We start from the raw sequence: 22,296 nt of genomic DNA on the forward strand, positions 1-22,296 counted from the left end.
AATGCTACAGTGACTTAGAAATAGACCAGCCTTTGATATGGACCCCAGGAATTTGGGGGAAGGGATTAAACTCCCTTGCAGTGACAGGAGGCTTATGACAAAAAGAACTAAAACTGAGCCTCCTGCATATAATCAGATGTCAGAGAGTGGCTGCTTTCTCCAAAAAAGGAAACAGAAAACTCCTCCTATCATCCCCCCAAAAGCAGTAAGGAAGCAAATCCATGCCTAATATTCTGCATAGGAAAAAAGTCTTCTGTGAAAAAAAGAAACGTCTTTCCTGTGCCACATGTGAGTGTTGAATCCAAACAGTCTGTAGCTGTAACAGTGTAAGAGTTATAGATAGAATAGCTCCAGACAATGAATTCTGATTAGTCAACAGAAGCAAATGCAAACTACTCTGAAGGGATACTTTCATAACCTCAGGTGCATGGTGGCTCAGACAGTTAAGAATCTGCCTGCAATGAAGGGGACCGGCACTCAACCCCTGGGTCAAGAAGATCCCCGGGAGAAGGGAACGGCTACCCACTCCAGTATTCTTGTCTGGAGAATCCCATGGACAAAGGAGCTGGCGGTCAACAGTCTATGGGGTAGCAAAGGGTCAAATGGGACTGAGCAACTAACACACACACACACACACATGACTGAGCAACTAACACACACACACACATGACAAAAAATAACAACTCACATAGTGAAACTATCCATCATGGGGAGTGGTTGGTAGGCACAATATGAGGAAGGATTAGCACTCTAGGGACTTGAAATTGTGTAACTGTTTGAGAGAGTTGATGACATTAGAATCTTTAAAACAATCAAATAGATTTTAGACAAAAAAACTGAAATGGAAGAATGGGACACTATGAAAAATGAAAAGGTATATTTGGAAAAGAAAGCAAATTAAGCTCCTATTGATTAAAAATAGTTGTTGGAATTAAAAAACCCCTCTGTGGCTAGGGTTAAATAATAGATTAAATGCGACTGAAGAAATGTTTAGTGAACTACAAGGTTTTTGTGAAGACATTACCCAGAATGCCACATAGAAAAATTATGGAGTGGGAAAAAATGAAACAGAGGTCATGAACTTGAAATAGGATGATAATAGAATGAGATGGACCTATGTTACATGTCCAATTAAAATTCCAGAAAGAAAGGAGAAAGGAATTGGGGAAAGCAATAATGAAAAAGATCAAGACTGAGAATTTCCCAGAAAAGATGAAAGGCATGGCTAACTAGGAAGATACACCCACTAAAGGCAGAGCTCCAGAGGACAGCAAGGAGAGACAAGAAGGCCTTCTTCAAAGAACACTGCAAAGAAATACAGGAAAATAACAGAAAGGGTAAGACTAGAGATCTCTTCAAGAAAACTGGAAATATCAAAGGAATTTCATCCAAAGATGGGCACAATAAAGGACAAAAACCGTAAAGACCTAATAGAAGCAGAAGAGATCAAGAAGAGTGGGAATGAATGCACAGAAGAACTGTACAAAAAAGATCTTAATGACCCAGATAACCATGATGGTATATTCTTTCATTCAGAGTCAGACATTCTGAGGTGTGAAGTCAAGTGGGCACTTCTCCCAGTAAAGCTAATGGAGGTGAAGAATTCCAGCAGAGCTATTTAAAATCATGAAAGATGATGCTATTAAAGTGCTGCACTCAACATGTCAACAACTTTGGGAAACATGGTAGTGGCGACAGGGTTGGAAAAGGTCAATCCTCACCCCAGTACTCAAGAAGGGCAGTACTAAAGAATGCTCAGACCACCAGACAACTGCACTAATCTCCCATGCTAGTAAGGTTATTCTCAAAATCCTTCAAGCTAGGATTTGGCATTATGTAAACTGAGAGCAAAGATCATGGCATCTGGTCCCATCACTTCATGGGACATAGATGGAAAAACAGTGGAAACAGTGTCAGACTTTATTTTTGTGGGCTCCAAAATCACTGCAGATGCTGACTGCAGCCATGAAATTAAAAGACGCTTACTCCTTGGAAGGAAAGTTATGACCAAACTTGATAGTATATTAAAAAGCAGAGACATTACTTTGCCAACAAAGGTCCGTCTAGTCAAGGCTATGGTTTTTCCCGTGGTCATGTATGGATGTGAGAGTTGGACTGTGAAGAAAGCTGATCGCTGAAGAATTGATGCTTTTGAACTGTGGTGTTGGAGAAGACTCTTGAGAGTCCCTTGGACTGCAAGGAGATCCAACCAGTCCATTCTAAAGGAGATCAGTCCTGGGTGTTCATTGGAAGGACTGATGCTAAAGCTGAAACTCCAGTACTTTGGCCACCTCATGCGATGAGTTGACTCACTGGAAAAGACTCTGATGCTGGGAAAGGTTGGGGGCGGGAGGAGAAGGGGACGACAGAGAATGAGATGGCTGGATGGCATCACCGACTCTGTGGACATGAGTTTGAGTGAACTCCGGGACTTGGTGATGGACAGGGAGGCCTGGCGTGCTGTAATTCATGGGGTCGTGGAGAGTCGGACACGACTGAGCGACTGAACTGAACTGAACTGAAACTGAGAGCTTCCAGATGTCCAAGCTGGCTTTAGAAGAGGCAGAGGAACCAGGGATCAAATTGCCAACATTTGCTGGATCATAGAGAAACAAAGGAATTCCAGAAAAACATCTACTTCTGTTTCATTGACTATGCTAAAGCCTTTGACTGTGTGTATCACAACAAACTATGGAAAACTCATAAAAACTGTGGAATACCAGACCATCCTTTCTGTCTCCTGAGAAACCTGCATGCAGGTCAAGAAGCAACATTTAGAACCCTGTATGGAACAACTGACTGGTTCAGGATTGAGAAAGGAGTATGACAAGGCTGTTTATTGTCACCCAGTTCAGTTCAGTTCAGTTCAGTCGCTCAGTCGTGTCCGACTCTCCGCGACCCCATGAATCACAGCACACCAGGCCTCCCTGTCCATCACCAACTCCCGGAGTTCACTCAAACTCATGTCCACAGAGTCGGTGATGCCATCCAGCCATCTCATTCTCTGTCGTCCCCGTCTCCTCCCACCCCCAATCCCTCCCAGCATCAGAGTCTTTTCCAGTGAGTCAACTTGTCGCATGAGATGGCCAAAGTATTGGAGTTTCAGCTTTAGCATCAGTCCTTCCAATGAACACCCAGGACTGATCTCCTTTAGAATGGACTGGTTGGATCTCCTTGCAGTCCAAGGGACTCTCAAGAGTCTTCTCCAACACCACAGTTCAAAAGCATCAATTCTTCAGCGATCAGCTTTCTTCACAGTCCAACTCTCACATCCATACATGACCACGGGAAAGACCATAGCCTTGACTAGACGGACCTTTGTTGGCAGAGTGATTCCTCTGCTTTTTAATATACTATCAAGGTTGGTCATAACTTTCCTTCCAAGGAGTAAGCGTCTTTTAATTTCATGGCTGCAGTCAGCATCTGCAGTGATTTTGGAGCCCAAAAAAATAAAGTCTGACACTGTTTCCACTGTTTTTCCATCTATTTCCCATGAAGTGATGGGACCAGATGCCATGATCTTTGTTTTCTGAATGTTGAGCTTCAAGCCAACCTTTTCACTCTCCTCTTTCACTTTCATCAAGAGGCTTTTGAGTTCCTCTTCACTTTCTGCCATTGTCACCCAGTTAATTTATATACAGAGCACATCATGCAAAATGCTGGGCCAGGTGAGTTACAAGCTGGAATCAAGATTGCTGGGAGAAATATCAACAACTTCAGATATGCAGATGATACCAATCTAATGGCAGAAATAAAAAAGGACCTATAGAGCTTTTTGATGAAGGTGAAGGAGGAGAATGAAAAAGTTGGCTTAAAACTCAATATTTAAAAAAGACCATGGCATCCGGTCCCATGACTTCATGGCAAATAGAAGGGGAAAAGGTGGAAGCAGTGACAGATTTTCTCTTCTTGGGCTTTAAAATCACTGCAAATGGTGACTGCAGCCATGAAGTTACAAGATCATTGCTTCTTGGCAGGAAAGCTATGACAAACCTAGACATTGTGTTAAAAAGCAAAGACATCACTTTGCTGACAAATGTCTGTATAGTCAAGACTATGGTCTTTCCAGTAGTCACGCACAGATGTGAGAGCTGGACGGTAAAGAAGGCAGAGCACTGAAGAATTGATGCTTTTGAACTGTGGTGCTGGAGAAGACTCCTGAGAGTCCCTTGGAAAGCAAGGAGATCAAACCAGTGAATCTTAAAGGAAATCAACCCTGAATACTCTTTGGAAGGACTGATGCTGAAGCCGAAGCTCCAATACTTTGGCCACCTGATGGGAAGAGCTGACTCATTGGAAAAGATCCTGATGCTGGGAGACATTTGAAGGCAGAAGCAGAAGAGGGTGACAGAAGATGAGATGGTTGGATGACATCATTGATTCACTGGATATGAATTTGGGCAAACTCCAGGAGATGGTGAGGGACAGGGAAGCCTGGTGTGCTGCAGTCCATGGGGTCACGAAGAGTCGGACACAACCTGAACAACAGCATGACTAACTGGATGTGAAAATAAGACCATTTTTATTATCTCCTGGGATCAAAAGATCAAGAACACACTCAGTAGGTTGTCAGTGTTACCCAGATTTTAAAATTAGCTGCTTCTTGGTCACACATGCAGGATATGCTAATAGCTTACAAAACTAGTTTTGACTATATGAGCCGATTGTCTCCTTTGGATCTATATTGAAGTTTAAGGTGAAAAGACTTAGAGAGGGAGCTTTTAGGAGAGACTCACTGATATGCTATGTTCTTATGACCACTCATAAGAACAACTTCCCTGGTGGCTCAGATGGTAAGGCGTCTGCCTACAATGCAGGAGACCCGGGTTCAATCCCTGGGTCGGGAAGATCTCCTGGAGAAGGAAATGGCAACCCACTCCAGTATTCATGCCTGGAAAATCCCTTGGACGGAGGAACCTAGTAGGCTACAGTCCATGGGGTCACAAAGAGTCGGACACGACTGAGCGACTTTACTTACTATGACCACTCAAGGAGAAGAAGCAGGAAGATGCTTCTCCTTCATTTTAAACCAAAACTTCAGTGGTGGTATCTAGAAAGCTTGACATGTGACTCCTGAAGATGGAGGATCCTAGGGGATATATATGCCTGATGCCTGAGAAATCTAAAATCAAGAGACCATGGCTGGAGGTGCTCCTGACTGGCAGCAGAGTGACAAACAGTGGCTGTACGCTGGGGATAGAGCTATGCTTTGACTAACAGTGGGAAGAGATGCCTGCTTCTTGAGCCGTGGAAAGAAAGATTTGATTTTGAATAAGTTTATAATTTTGATATTATATTGGACCATTCTAATTACATCTAATAATTATGTAATTATTAAGTTATTATCTAAGATTTCATGTAGGAATGGGGAAGGAACTGCAGAGAAAGCTTGAAGAGACTGAAGAAAGAATAAAGTGATTTTTTTCTTATAGCTTTCTGGGTCTAGCTTAATGAAAACACCAATTAAATATGAATCTTCAGGTTGTTTAATCAGAGCAAGTCACAGTTAAGATAAAAATCAATTGAAGTTTGCACATTTTGTTAAAATCACAAAGAGAAGACGTTCTTTCTCTTCAAGTATGATGTGCTTCCAAATGTGATACTCTTGAGTGTACATCACCTATAATCAAGCTGCAGACAAAAACGTATAATGTGAATCTCGTGAAGAAACATCAGAAGGCCCTCCACAAAGAGGACCATTCCATGTAAAAATTGGGGAGGGGGTGTAAAAATACTGTCAATGTCATAAGAACAAGATCCAGATTTACAGCTACTGAACTGAACTGAACTGAAAGCAGTAGAGATTCATGGAGGTTAAGGACACAAAAATAGAGCTAAATGTAATACCTGAGATTAGACTGGGGATAGGGGAGAATATGCTATCAAGGACATTACTGGTTCAGTTGAGAAAATCGGAAAAAAATGAAAGACTAAATAAAAATGTATCATTTAAACCCTGATAACCATACTGAGATTATCCAAGATGATGTCTTTAAAGAAATGTACATTGACATATTTAGGGATAAAGAGCAAGGTACGCATGACTTATCCTCAAATTATTCAGAAAAAAATACGTGCTACATGTGTGAGTGTGTGTGTATGCTTGGATAGAGAGAGCAAACAATAAAGCCGATGGAGTGAAGGTTAACAGGGGATGTATTTAGGAAACTGGGATACAAATATTTTTAATACTTTTTTATTTTGCAATTTTTCTTTAATTTGAAACTATTTCCAAACATTCCAAAAAACAAAAACAAACAAAACAAAGCACCAGAGAGACAAAACAGATTATCTACAAAGGAGATACATCAGTGGGGAGCAGATTTCTCATCAACAAGAGTAGAGGCTAGAGGCAACAGAACTGTATTTTCAAACTGCTAAAGGAATGCAATTTTCACTGCAGTAATTTTATCCTAGCTAAACTATCATTCAGGGATGAGGGTGAAATAAAAACATTTGGAAAGGTAAAAACACAGGGATTTTCCTGATGGTCCAGTGTGTAGCATCAGCCTTACAAGGCAGGGGGCTTGGGTTCAATTCCTGGTCAGGGAACTAAGATCTCACATTCTGTGGAGAACGCTTGCACGCTGCAACTCCTGAGCCTGCATGCCACAACCAGAGATTTCATGTGCTACAATGAGGACCCTATATGACGCAGCTAAGATCCAGTGCCACAACTGAGACTTGATGCAGCCAAAATAAACAAAACAAGAGAGCACCTACAGAATGATTAAAACCATCATTCAGTTTCTTGCTGAAAGAATTACTAAAAGATGCACTTTCAGAAGAAGGAAATACAGTGCAGAAAAAAGAAACAGGAAACAAGGCAATTAGTAAACATGTAAACTAGTATAAAGTTTGACAAAAACATATTTTCTTTCGAAAATTTTTTTTTTTATTTTTAGAGAGAACATTTTAATTGAAACAGAATCAGAAATTCAACAATTTGGGTAGAAATTGTTATGATTCTTACTGGCATATACTGTTATTAAAGGAATTTATTAAAAATAGTGGAAGTGTTTATTCAGTTCAGTTCAGTTCAGTTCAGTCGCTCAGTCGTGTCCGACTCTTTGCGACCCCATGAATCACAGTGAGCCAGGCCTCCCTGTCCATCACCAACTCCCGGAGTTCACTCAAACTCATGTCCATCGAGCTGGTGATGCCATCCAGCCATCTCATTCTCTGTGTCCTGGTCTCCTCCTGCCCCCAATCCCTCCCAGCATTAGAGTCTTTTCCAGTGAGTCAACTCGTCACATGAGGTGGCCAAAGTATTGGAGTTTCAGTTTTAGCATCAGTCCTTCCAATGAACACCCAGTATACAATAATATTGACAAGAAGACATCAAAAATGTCATTCCACCATGTTGAAGATTAAAATTAAACAATATATACCAGCAAGCAAAATAAAGAATGAGTGATAGTCACTCAGTTGTATCTGACTCTGTGACCCCCATGGACTATAGCCTGCCAGGCTCTCTGTCCATGGAATTGTCCAGGCAAGAATACTGGAGTGGGTTGCCATTTCCTTCTCCAGGGAAATAAACTGTTCCTTCCATGTAATTATACAAGGTAACTTCAACTCTTATTCCAAGTGATAATTCCTGCTAATTAAAAGAAAATATTGCAAGTATACCTCTGTGTCTTTGATCTTTCAACCAAAGTTCAAAGCCATAGAATTCTGTGATTGTCAAAGTTACCAATATATAGGGAGCATTAACTGCATGGTCTTACATCTTAAAAACATATTTTCAAATGACTATATTTTATGGTTAAAGATGTGGAACTAAAATTCTAGACAGCAATAACATAGAAGGTCGGAGAGGATAATTCAGAGCTCAAATAGTCTAATATCTTAATATTTTCTTTAGACCAACTATGCATGTTAAAAAATTAAGATAATAAATTAAAAGAAAAGAAATAGAATCTGTAATTCCCTAAATGGTTAAAGGAAACAGAGGAACTAAAGAAAGCATGGTTCTTCCCTTCCCCCCTTACCCCTTGCAAAAAAAAAACGGAAAATAGAAAAAACACAAAATAAGAATGGTAGAAATAAATTCAAATACATTAGTAACACAGGGAATGTAAATATTCATACAACGGAAAACTACATAGAAGTCAAAACAGACTAACCAGAGCTCAATATATCAACATAAATATTAATCAATCTCAAAAACATTGTGCTGACTGTATGAATAATATTCAAAAGGACACACACAGTATGGATCACTTTGTAAATTCCAAAATTATACAAACAATGTTATATATCATTTATGGATGCAAGTGTATGTAGCAAAATTGTGAATGGAGGAATACATACCAATTTAGTGATTATCTCCAGAGCAGATGGGAGAGGGGAGGGATTAGAGGCAGGAAGGAGTGTGCCCCCAACTTCATCTGCAATTTTTTTCTTTAAACAATAATATCAACTCTGAAAGAGTCATGACAAAAAAATTCATGTGTTACATCTGAGTTGTAGGTATGTGAGTATCTGCTATATTTATTTCTGGACTTCTCTGTGTTTTAAAAGTATTTAAGGATTGAAAAGACTAAACACTAAACTATATTTTATATTTAATTACATTTTCCCAAGAACACAGAAAAGATACAGTCCTGCTCTCAAGGATGCCTGTTTAGGTAAGGATGTGGGTTATTCTTAGTTTTCCTCCCCTTCCAGATTCGTGCTCTGTCCTGCCAAGACCCTTGGACCGCGTCACTCAGCCCCCTTACCAGAGGGGCTTGCAGGTTCAGCCAATGAGAGCCATCGAGGGCAGGGCAGGGCGGGGTGTTGGGGGAAATGAATGGTGGAGTGAAAAGAGTGTTTCTTCTCTGCTGTCTTCCGGTTTTGGCGACCTGTGGCTGTAGTTGCGTCCTTCCAGAAGCACAGCTACCACTGAATAGCCCTTCCGCCAGGGTTCCTGTTCTCACTGGACTTTTAACAGTATTTCCTCCGCTTGTCTCAAGAGGCCCTGGGGGTGGTCATAGCTTTTCACCATTGCTAGTCAGTCTCCTTTACCAAGCCTTGTGTATTCCCTCAACCCATGCAGGAAACTCGGTGAGGAGTAGTCCCTTCATTAAAGTCTTTGCTTTGCTTTTTATTTTTTTAACACATTAAAAAATAATTTTATTATAAATTATTAAAATTTTCTTTTTTACAATTTTTAATTTTTTGTATGCTACTTTTTAAAAACATGTAGACACTGCTTTACTTATTTATTGTTTATTTTTGACCACACTGGGTCTTCACTGCTGCAGATGGGCCTTCTCTAGTTGAGGAAAGCATGTGCTACTCCCTAGCTGCAGCACAGGAGCTTCTCGTTGTGGTGGCCTCTCCTGTTGTGGAAGCACAGGCGCTGGGTACGTGGGCTTCAGGAGTTGTAGCATGTGAGCTCAGTTGCTCTGCGGCACGTGGAATCTTCCTGGGCCAGGAATCAAACCAATGTCTCCTGCGCTGGGGGGCGGATTCCTATCCACTGCATCACCAGCAAAGTCCTGCTTTTTAACTTTTATTTTTTGAAGTTTATAGAACTTCTTTGCTGTAGATGAAAAGCTTGATTAAATCATTTGTCTCCAGACTATCTCCCTCAAAACAACCTGCCTTGAGCATGTATGGTTGACAACTTGATGAAAAGAAATTGTGGCTGGCACACACAGGAAGATCTGCTTTCTTAAAATCTCATATCCTAAGAATCTTATGAGTCCTTCAACGGTGTCAACTGTGTTTTATGAGGTATTTATTCATCTACTCAATTTGATCGTGTGCTGCTGTGTACGAGGAACTGTGCCAAGAAAAGTGGATACGTTACAAGAGAGAATCCTCACCCTCAAGAAGCTTAGAGTAGTCAGGGGATTAGATTCATGTTTTTAGTATAAAGAACTATGGCAAATGCTACAAAAATGAAAGCAGAGGGTGGATGGGGTACCCAGGAGGGTTAGTCAATCCAGTCTTGTACTATCAGGGAGCATTTCCCAAAGGTAATAGCATCAAATCTGAGACCTGAATGATAAATACTAGTTAGCCAGATTAAGTAGAAGAGCTGGTCAGAGGGAATCAGTTTTTTAAAAGTATTATTGAAATACGTATTTATTAGCTTATTTTTGCTACATTGGGTCTTAGCGGCAGCACGCAGTATCTTTAATCTTTGTTGTAGCGTGCAGGATCTTTATTTTCAGCATGTGGGATCTTGGCATGTGAACTCTTAGTTGCGGCATGTGGGATCTTAGTTCCCTGACCAGGGATCAGGCCCTGGTCCCCTGCACTGGGACTGCAGAGTCTTAGCCACAGTTCAGTTCAGTCACTAAGTCATGTCCAACTCATTGGACTGTAGCACGCCAGGCTTCCCTGTCCATCACCAACTCCCAGAGCTTGCTCAAACTCATGTCCATCGAGTTGGTGATGCCATCCAACCATTTCAGCCTCTGTTGTCCCATTCTCCTTCAATCTTTCCCAGCATCAGGGTCTTTTCCAAGGAGTCAGTTCTTTGCATCAGGCGACCAAAGTATTGGAACTTCAGCTTCAGAATCAGTCCTTCCAATGAATATTCAGTACTGATCTCCCTTAGGGTTGACTGGTTTGATCTCCTTGAAGTCCAAGAGAGTCTTCTCCAATACACAGGACCACCAAGGAAGTCCTAAGTTTAGTTGTTGTTGTTTTTTTTTGCCTCCTGGGTTTTAGTTTTAAGGTATTCTAGGCAGAGAGAAAAACAACCTGGGCTCAGACCAGCAGGGAATAAAAAGCATTTGAGAAATTGAAAGTAATTTCGTGGGTTGCGGGGGAGATGAAGAGAGATGAAGCAGGAGAGGAAAGCGGAGGTCTGATTATGCAAAGCCTTATAAGGAAGATAAAATGTATGGGGGTTATTAGAAGGACAGTGAGGAGCCACTGAATCTTTTTACATGGAAGGTGTATAGTAAAATCATATTTGTATTTCAAAAAACTTACTCTGAGGATGAGTTTGAGATAAGATTGAGACTAGAAGAGGGTTCTGTTAGGAGGTGGTTATAGTAACTGGGGCCAGAGATGATGAGCTGGACTTGGCTGGAGACAGTGGGGCTGGGGGGAGATGGCCATCAATGTCTCTAAGACAGTGTGAAGCAAGCAACCCAAATCTGGCATCCTGTCACGTTCAAACAGTTGCTGTCATGATGGGATAGGCCGGCAGAATGCAAGCTGTCATCTCCTTGCTTGATTTCAGCTAACTGTGGAGTCCCTGGGGGTGGGGAGCGGGGCAGGGAATATTTTGTATTCATCTGTGTGTCTCCAGAGGCTTCCCCGGTGGCTCAGCAGGTAAAGAACTCACCTGCAGTTCAGGAGATGCAGGAGATGCAGGTTTAATCACTGGGTTGGGAAGAACCCCTGGAGGAGGGCATGGCAACCCACTCCAGTATTCTTGCCTAGAGAATCCCATGGACAGAGGAGCCTGGCAGGGTACAGTTCAAAGTGTCGCAAAGAGTCAGACATGACTGAGCACACAGAACACTGAGGGTCTCCAGTATCTCAGAGATGCTCAGAGAACGAATGTTTTTTTTAAAAAAATACTTTTATTTATTTATTACTTTTATTTTTGGCTCTGCTGGTTCTTTGTTGCTGCGCAGGCTTTTCTCTAGTTGTGGAGAGTGGGAGCTACACTCTAGTTGCAGTGCTTGGCTTCTTGTTGCAGTGGCTTCTCTTTTGAGAGCACAGGCTCTAGCGTGTGTGGGCTCAGTAGTTGCAGCTTAGCTGCCTGCGGCATGTGGGATCCTCTTGGACCAGAGATTGAACCCATGCCCCCTGCATTGCAAGGCAGGATTCCTAACCACTGGACCACCAGGAAAGCCTATGAATGTTCTTGAGTAAGTATTTTAGATACAGTTGCTGCTCTCATGATTTTCCAGACCAAACTTAGGAAAAATCAATGATGATCAGGAAATGAAGGTCTAGAGTTATTTCATCCTGTACACTGAGGTGTGAATGCTTTAACTTGGTTCATTGTGCTTGTTGAAATGCCCTGGATGTTTTTTCTGACTCAGTTCTCTTCTGCCATCTGCTGGGACAAGCATTTCATAACATACCAAAAAGAGATAACCAATGAAGACAAGCCTAAAAGATTCATAGGGGAAGCAAGGGAAAATACCTGGACAAGTTTACAATTGGAGAAATACGTATTGTTCCCAGGCTGTCTTCCATCTGCAGCTGACCTCTGAGTATATTTTCCATAATCTTTTCTATTCTTTTCCTCACACAGACTATCCTCAGTATCTGTACTCTCCTTTAGTTTTTGCAGGAGGCCTATGGTATGCTTTTGAGAAACCTGTATGCAGGTCAGGAAGCAACAGTCAGAACTGGACATGGAACAACAGACTGGTTCCAAATAGGAAAAGGAGTACGTCAAGGCTGTATATTGTCACCCTGCTTATTTAACTTATATGCAGAGTACATCATGAGGAACGCTGGGCTGGAAGAAGCACAATCTGGAATCAAGATTGCTGGGAGAAATATCAATAATCTCAGATATGCAGATGACACCACCCTTATGGCAGAAAGTGAAGAGGAACTCAAAAGCCTCTTGATGAAAGTGAAAGAGGAGAGTGAAAAGGTTGGCTTGAAGCTCAACATTCAGAAAACAAAGATCATGGCATCTGGTCCCATCACTTCATGGGAAATAGATGGAAAAACAATGGAAACAGTGTCAGACTTTGTTTTTTTGGGCTCCAAAATCACTGCAGATGCTGATTGCAGCCATGAAATTAAAAGACGCTTACTCCTTGGAAGGAAAGTTATGACCAACCTGGATGGTATGTTGAAAAGCAGAGACATTACTTTGCCAACCAAGGTCCGTCTAGTCAAGGCTATGGTTTTTCCCATGGTCATGTATGGATGTGAGAATTGAACTGTGAAGAAAGCTGATCGCCGAAGAATTGATGCTATTGAACTGTGGTGTTGGAGAAGACTGTTGGGAGTCCCTTGGACTGCAAGGAGATCCAACCAGTCCATTCTAAAGGAGATCAGTCCTGGGTGTTCATTGGAAGGACTGATGCTAAGGCTGAAACTGCAATACTTTGGCCACCTCATGCAACGAGTTGACTCACTGGAAAAGACTCTGATGCTGGGAAAGGTTGGGGGCGGGAGGAGAAGGGGACGACAGAGAATGAGATGGCTGGATGGCATCACCGACTCAATGGACATGAGTTTGAGTGAACTCCGGGAGTTGGTGATGGACAGGGAGGCCTGGCGTGCTGTGATTCATGGGGTCGCGGAGAGTCGGACACGACTGAGCGACTGAACTGAACTGAACTGAACTGATGGTAACAGCCACTGTTGTTACCCATCACTAGTTTCGAAACGAGGAAAGAGAAGCACAGAGATTCAAATAAAATGCCAACTCGAAACAGTCAAAAGTGGCTGAGTCAGGCTGAAGCCTGCTTTGCTCCTAGTTCCACTTTTCTCACAAAACAACTTGATCAAAATAAGAGAGAGTTCAAGAGAGGATGAGAGGCCTGGATGTCTGAGGCATGGACAGGACATATCTGCAGGACAGAGGCAGAGAAGGCTGGCAGATCCTCAGTGTTCTGTGCTTAAAATGCCCATTGTTGATATGAGGATTGGAGAGTGGAGAGTAGTACATTATATGTCTCCCAGTGAAAATCAAGGGGGACTTCCCTGGTGGTCCAGTGGTAAAGAATCCATCTGCCAATGCAGGGGACACTGGTTCCATCCCTGGTCTGGGAAGATTCCACATGCCGTGGGGCAACTAAGCCCGTGCACCACAATTGCTGAGCCTGCGCTCTAGAGCCTGTGCTCTACAGGAAGAGAAGTCACCGCAGTGAAAACCCCAGCACTGCAACTAGAGAGCAGCCCTGCTCGCCAAAACTAAAGACAGCCTGTGCAGCAATAAATACCAAGCACCGTCAAAAGGAAAAAACGTCCAGGGGATGTCCCTGTAGGGGAGATCAAGTCTATGAAGAATGATAAAGCATGGCCTGAAGAACTAAAACGTTTGGTGGATGATGTCAAAATAGATACTGTTGTTTTGGTTAATATATGTGGTTAAGACAAAGACTCAGATATAGAAAACTAGGGATTACCAGCGGGGAGAAGGAAGGGGGAGAGCAAAAAAGGAGGAGGGAAGTAAGAGGCACAAACCGTTAGGTATAAAATAGGCTACAAGGATATATTGTACTTGGAGAAGGAAATGGCAACCCAGTCCGGTATTCTTGCCTGGAGCATCGCATGGACAGAAGAGCCTGGCAGGTTACAGTCCATGAGATCGCAAGAGTTGGACGCGTCTTAGTGACTAAACCACCATATATTAAACAACATGGGGAAGATAGCCAATATTTTACGATAACTATGAATGGAGTATAAACTTTAAAAATTGTGGGACTTCCCTGGTGGTCCAGTGGCTAAAACTCCACACTCTAGTGCAGGGGCCCAGGTTCGATCCCAGGTCAGGGAATGAGATCTCACTGGCTGCAATTAAAGATCCTGCTTGTTGCAACTAAGACCCAGCACAGTGAAATAAATATTTTAAAATTGTGAATCAATATATTGTACACCCGTAACTTATATAATATTGTACGGCAACTATACTTCAGTAAAAAAAGACAAAGACAATAGTGCACCATCTTTTTCTCACCTAAACTTAAGTCAAGTGTGCATGCATGTTGAGTCACTAAGTCGTGTCAACTCTTTGGGACCCCATGGATTATAGCCAGCCAGTCTCCTCTGTCTGTGAGATTTCCCAGGCGAGAATACTAGAGTGGGTTGCCATTTCCTTCTGCAGGGGATCTTCTCGACCCAGGGATTGAACCCCTGTCTCATGCCTCTCCTGCATTGGCAGGCAGATTCTTTATCACTGAGCTACCTGGGAAGCAAGCTTGTTATTTGCATATAAATATTTTTTCGGGCTCCAAAATCACTGTGGATGCTGATTGCAGCCATGAAATTAAAAGACGCTTACTCCTTGGAAGGGAAGTTATGACCAACCTAGATAGCATATTAAAAAGCAGAGACATTACTTTGCCAACCAAGGTCCGTCTAGTCAAGGCTCTGGTTTTTCTAGTGGTCATGTATGGATGTGAGAGTTGGACTGTGAAGAAAGCTGATCGCCAAAGAACTGATGCTTTTGAACTGTGGTGCTGGAGAAGACTCTTGAGAGTCCCTTGGACTGCAAGGAGATCCAACCAGTCCGTTCTAAAGGAGATTAGTCCTGGGTGTTCATTGGAAGGACTGATGCTAAAGCTGAAACTCCAATACTTTGGCCACCTCATGCGAAGAGTTGACTCACTGGAAAAGACTCTGATTCTGGGAGGGATTGGGGGAAGGAGGAGAAGGGGACGACAGAGAATGAGATGGCTGGATGGCATCACCAACTCTGTGGACATGAGTTTGAGTGAACTCCGGGAGTTGGTGATGGACAGGGAGGCCTGGTGTGCTGTGATTCATGGGGTCGCAAAGAGTCAGACATGACTGAGCTACTGAACTGAACTGAACTGAAGTGCTTATGTAAATGCACAAATATATTCTTGGACTTAAAAACCTTAAACACTCAGAGATGGCTAAAATTCTACTTTACTTTCCCCAGAGATACCACTGTTAGTGGTAAGCTTCCAGATCCTTTTCTATGTGTTTACACAAACGTGTGTGTTGCCATGGGAACGTGGAGTGTTGTCTGGTGTTTTATTTCAGTATTAATGATAGCTCTCTGTACTTCCCCGCCTCTGCATCTGAACACTCCATGCTTTCCTGAATCACTGGGACGTGCCATGTCCTTCACAGGAGGCCCCTCCTGGGGCTCCACCTTACTACCTCGTGACAGTCGAGCTCTGCCCAGCCCTGGTCCTCTCACACCACGCCTCCAGCCTGGAAGCTCTCTATAGCTGCTCCCCAGTTTCATGACAGGGTTTCTTTCTTTTTTAAACTGGGGTAGAATATACATAGGACAGATTTATTATTTGAACCGTTTTGAAGTGAGCAGTGCAGTGGCTCTAAGTGCGCTCACATTGTTGTGCAGCCATCACCACCATCCATCTCCAGGACTTTTCCATCTTCTCAAACTGAAACTCTACCAATCAAGCAACTTCCTGGCCCCCCACCCCTGCAACCACCATGCTACTTCCTGTTCTATGAATTTGATGACCCTAGGTACCTCATATAATTGGAATTATATAGTATTTGTCTTTTTGTGTTTGACTTCATTCACTTAACATAATGTCCTTAAGGTTCATCCGTCTTGTAGCATATGCCAGAATTTTGATTCCTTTTAAAGGCTTAATTGTACGTATATACCACATTTTACTTATCCCACCCATCAACTGATGCACGCTTGTGTTGTTTCCTCTTTTTGGCTGTCCTGAATAATGCTGCTATAAATACGGGTGTTCAGATATCTGTTTGAGTCTGCTTTCAATTCTTGTGGATATTTGCCCAAAAGTGGTGTCAAAGCTTTCTGAGCATATTTCGAGCTGTAGCTTCCTGTTTTACCAAGTTACCCACCCACCAAGGGTACTCCTCTTTGATTTCTAGGATAGCTATGGTGTTAAACACATGTTTTTCCATTTCTAAAGATTTTGGGTAAGAGAGAGATTGTTCTCAAACTCCTACATTTCAAGACTCATTTCAGAAGTCCTCAGTCCTGCTACCTCTTCCCTGATCCATGCTTAATGCACTGAGTTTCCTTCTCCTTTGTGCTGCTTTAGCACTGTGTTCTCCTGCAGAGCAGCACTGTCCCTCTCTGTAGCTTTACCTTCCACACAAGACTGTGAACTTATTGAGGGGGAGAACTGTCTCTTTTTAATCTTTAATCTGCTATATTGTATATAGCTGTCAGTGTCTGTTTTTAATTTTTTTTAGATAAAATATTTGGGGACTTTCCTGGTGGTCCAGCGGCTAAGACTTAATGCTCCCAATGCAGGTTCAGTCTCTGGTCGGAAAATTAGATCCCACATGCTAAAGATCCTCATTCGGCAATGAAGACCTGGAGCAGCCAAACAAATAAATAATATTAAAAATATCTTTAATAATTATACACAGTTAAAAATTCAAATAGCAAATAAAAGGTTTATAAGCCTTAACCCACCCCTCCCCATCTTGATACTGATCTCCAGAAGGAAACAATTCTGCTTCAATTTTTAGTTCTCTAAATGTTAATTTGGCCTGTGCTGCTACACCATCTCTCCTGTGGAGTATTGTCTCTCAGGTTCTGCACTGGTAGTATCTAATCCATCTGTATGATAATTTGGTTCTTCTCTACAGCCACTCATCTTTCCTGCCCCCATTGACTGCAATTCCTCACCCTCCCTGTCTCCATGCCCACTGCCATGGGGCTCTGCTGATCTTCCCATCTCTACGCTTCGCCTTTGACTTTGGGCTCAGTCACGTGACATCCTTTTGCTGATGGGCTGTTCGCAGACATGAGGCAATCAGGGCTTAGAGAGGTGCTCATGCAGTAGGGTCTGCCCTCGTGCTGATGTGCTTGGCTAGTCTACTGATCTGAGAAGAATACCAGATGTGAGGCACAGTTCTCCCAGTTGACCTGTAGACCCACAGAGGGAAGCAAAGCCATCCAGCCAGACCCAGTTCAGATATGCTCAACTCTGGTTCATCTGCAGATGAGTGAGTGATAATAAACGATGATCGCACTAAGCCGTGGAGTTTTGGGGTAGTTTGTTATGCAGCAGTAGCTAACAAATGCGTACTTCTACCTATCCTAGTATCTGTCTTCCCTGCCCTCTCCAGTTATACCATCATTTCCCTCCATCTATTGTTACCATTTCAACCTTTGCATCCCATTAATTGCTAATGGTAAAGTGGAGCAGGACCTATGGTCCTTACCCCTCCATATCCTCAGTCTGCCTTTTGCCTGTGGAAGAACTTTAGCCAAAGAATACATTAGCCAGAGAATAAATTTAATCAGAGAAGTGGGAAAATTCAGAAGCAAAGGAAAACAGTCAAAGGAGACCTAATAACAATAATTTAGCCATTAAGCAAAGTCAAGGATCTTTAGTTCCTTCTCAAAACAACAGATAATATTCTGAGCCACATCCTGTGAGCTGTCCTGTAGATAGGGGAAGCCCCACCACATGGAAGACGTTAACTACATGATGAGCAGACTGTAGCCATGACATAAGCTGCCACAATTCCGAGAACTGGCCTCAAGGAAATGGGCACAAACTGGCCCTGGAAGTGCAGACTAACTGCACTTAATCAAGATGACACTGGTCTCACCACTGATGACCAATTTCAAGATGGCTGTCAGAGCTGACTGTGCTGTTTCTGCACATAGGCCCTGCCAGCCTATAAAAGCTCTTGCTGCCTTATTGTCATTGAGGGGGAGTCAGCCTTTGGATAGGAGTCTGCCCCCATCCCCCTGAGTTGCCAGCATCAAAAATAAAGCAAACTTCCTTTCCACTGACCTGGACTCTTTATTGGCTTTTGAGCAGTGAGCAGCCTGACTCTACTTTCAGTTACAATTCTATCACTTTTCTTCCCATTTTGTACAAGTTTATTCTCACTCCTCTTCCTTCTACCCCCACTCACCATTTCCTGAGTCCTGCTTTCCATCAACTCCACCTTAGCTTTAAACGTTGAGATTTGATTTCACTAACATTGTGTCTGTTATGGAAATTTTGGACCCTTGCTACTTTCTAAACCCATTATGTTCCTATGGAGGAAGATTGAGAAAAGATTATTTTAGAGCATACCCACAATTTACGATGAACCAGTTTGGTGTGTTTTTCTTCCTTACAACCAAATGAGCCCAGATTAATACATCCCCAGTTCCGTCAAAGCTCCTGGGGACAAAGACTCAAAGAGAAGGAGGAGCAGGGGGTGCAGAGAAGAGTTGAATGTCAGGATGAGATTTCTTTGCATTAGTTTTGTTGGGCTCTTAAGAAGAAGTCATAGAAAATAAAAGATTTCCTCTGTGACAACTCTTTCTTTTTATTGCCACACACACTTGTGGCAGTAGCAGATGGCTGCTGCTGCTGCTGCTAAGTCGCTTCAGTTGTGTCCGACTCTGTGTGACCCCATAGACGGCAGCCCACCAGGCTCCCCCGTCCCTGGAATTCTCCAGGCAAGAACACTGGAGTGGGTTGCCATTTCCTTCTCCAATGCATGAAAGTGGAAAGTGAAAGTGAAGTCGCTCAGTCGTGTCCGACTCTTTGCGACCCCATGGACTACAGCCCACCACGCTCCTCCATCCATGGGATTTTCCAGGCAAGAGTACTGGAGAGGGTTGCCACTGCCTTCTCCCAGCAGATGGCTAGGTCACATCAATTTAATATAACAGCCATACTTTACAAAGCTCTAGCTTAATTAATAAAGATAAATTAAACCAAGTTGGGCATTGTGCCCAGAAAATCACTATGACGTAGGATAGTAAGAAGAATATTACCTATTGATATATTTTGCTATTAATTTAACCAGACACAATGGGAAATTGGACATGAAAAATGCATAGATATGTGGTCTGCCATTGGGATTCTCTGTTGGTATGGATGATCTCCTTGGGTTGGTGGAATCTCTTAGGTCTTTCCTAACCCTCTACACCTGTGTGGATCAGAAAATGTAATGAGGGACTCCTCCCTTCCCTTTGTGGGGCAGTGGTGACTTTCATTTCCCCCTATTTTCCAGAGGAGAAGGAGATGACAGAGAATGAGGTGGTTGGGTGACATCACATCACTGACTCAATGGACATGAGTTTGAGTAAACTCCAGGAGTTGGTGATGGACAGGGAGGCCTGGTGTGCTGCAGTCCATGGGGTCATAAAGAGCCAGACATGACTGAGCGACTGAACTGAACTGAACTGATTCTCCGGAATCGTGAAAAGAACACGAGTCAGGGAGTAGAGAGTTTTAGATTTGAGCAGCCACTTTAGCATATCTTGGAAGTGTAAACTTGAGCAAGTTCCTTAACTTTCTTGACTTTAGGGTTTCTCCAGATAATGAAAACAAATTGTAAGTTTTGCTGTGAAGAGTAGATGAGATGACATTCAAAACACTTCACATGCCTGTATCACAGAGGATATATGACAGAAGGCAGTATTGTTCTTCTTACTCATCAGCTTGAGATACACATTTAGTTTATTAAAATTATTTTTGCCTGCACCGTGTCTTTGTTGCTTTCCCCAGGCTTTCTGTAGCTTCAGTGAACAGGCTTCTCATTGTGGTGGCTTCTCCGGTTGCAGAGCACGGGCTGTGGAGTGTGCGGGCTTCAGTAGTTGTGGCACTCTGGCTACGTTGCCTTGTGGCTTGTGGAATCTTCCTGGATCAGGGATCGAACCCATGTCCCATGCACTGGCAGGCTGATTCCCATGCACTGCGCCACCAGGGAAGTCTGGAGATAAATATTTATTTTGATATTTAACTTGGGTCATCCACTAACCTCCAGTGAGAATGTATTTTTTTCTTTTCCTACCAGCCTCTCTCCTCATCTCACTTGGGATATGGTGTGATTCCTGGGTAGGATCATCTTCAGCCAAGAAAACTGGAAAAACACGGTGTCCAGGATCTTTGTTGTTTTTGCTGGTTCTGCCACACAGTGTCACTGTTGAAACAGGCAATCTGGCCACTGTGTGCCATCCTGCTGGCCGATGCCCAGGGATCTTAGGGAATGAAGCAGATACCTCTAGGAAATACAGTGATCTGAGAGCAGCTGTTGTATGCTACTTCAGTCTCCTGGAGAGGTTGCTTCTATTTAAATATTTTTTATGATGGAAAAAAGCTGTAAGACCAGTGTACAGGAGGGACCCTCACACCTGTGCATCCTGCCCGTGATTGGGGCTTAGCCTTGTTGCCTAGCTTCATTCTCAAATCTTTGAGTAGACTCAACCAGAAGCTCCATGCTGGACGGCGTCTTTGCATGTGGAGTGCTTCCATCATGCTCAAGTAATTAGCATCTTCTCCCTGGCTGTACTGACTTGTAGATTCCTGCTACAGAGAGTCCCTTGTAGGAGAGCCAACAATGACAAAAATTGGAAAACCTTCCTTTCTTTGGACGGCTCTGCCCAGTGAGTTCCTTCCGTGCTTCCTAGGTGGCGCTAGTGGTAACGGACCCGACTGCCAATGCAGATATTTAGGAGACATAGGTTCGATCTCTGGGTCGAGAAGATCCCCTGAAGGAGGGCATGCAACCTGCTTCAGTATTCTTGCCTGGAGAATCCCATGGACAGAGGAGCCTGGCGGGCTATGACCCATGGGGTCGCAAAGAGTTGGACGTGACTGAAGAGACTTAGCACGGCGCAGATGACTTCCCCGGGCATGGCTGTTGCTGACGTGTGCAGTGGGCTGGGATGAGGAAGCAGACAGGGTTGAAGGAGTGCTGAATTAATATCAGTTGTTCACTGCTAGCTCTAAAGCCAGATCTCAGGTCTTAAATGTACTGAGGGTGCTCGTCATAGGAAGGATGTCCATGAAGAGATGCCCAAGACAAACAGATTAATCCAGAAAACAAATAAACTAAATGTATAACATGATCCTATTTTCCCTTGCATTTCTCTATTATCTGAATTTATTTTTATATAGTATATGCATGATGACTTTGCACATAGTAAAAAAACAATAAAGATTAGAAAATCACGCTAAACTTCTGGCATAGTGGTCAGGAATAGAGCCTTCAATTGAAGGAAAGATAGGGGGATAAGGTGGCATCTTTATAAGGACTGCTTTTGGAAACATTGGAAAAGTCATATTATCAAAATTATTTTTTTAAATGATGAAACACAAAGTAAAATCCATTGTTGTTGTTGTTTAAAAATTTAGTCACTAAGTTGTGTCCAACTCTTTGCAACCCCATGGACTACAGCATACCAGTCTTCCCTGTCCATCACTATCTCCTGCAGTTTGCTCAAACTCATGTGCATTGTGTCTATGATGCTATCCAACCATCTCATCCTCTGTCGTCCCTTTCTCCTCCTGCCTTCAATCTTTCCCAGCATCAGGGTCTTTTCCAATGAGTCAGATCTTTGCATCAGGTGCCCAAAGTATTGGCGCTTCAGCTTCAGCATCAGACCTTCTAATGAACTGTGAGCTAGGCTTTATTTCCATGAAATGATTGTAAAATGATGAAAATAATATCAATACGCATGCCCTAACACAGCAGAATCATACAAGAGCAGATGGTATTTCTGACTACTTGTGGCCAAGAAAATTTTCTGTGCCTTCTCTTCATGGAGGCTTCCGTTCTCTGTTCTCACTTTTGATTAAGTGGCAAGTGGTTATGTTCTCTCCAGTGGGTCGTGCCCGTATCTGAGTAGCATCCCTTATTTGGTTAGAGATTATGAATTGAGAAGATGAGGGAAACTGACATTTCATAGTACTACTG

The sequence above is a fragment of the Moschus berezovskii genome, chromosome 21 (genome assembly GCF_049115385.1).
Source record: "Moschus berezovskii isolate FMDL1 chromosome 21, NW_MosBer_1.0, whole genome shotgun sequence".
NCBI lineage: Eukaryota > Metazoa > Chordata > Mammalia > Artiodactyla > Moschidae > Moschus > Moschus berezovskii.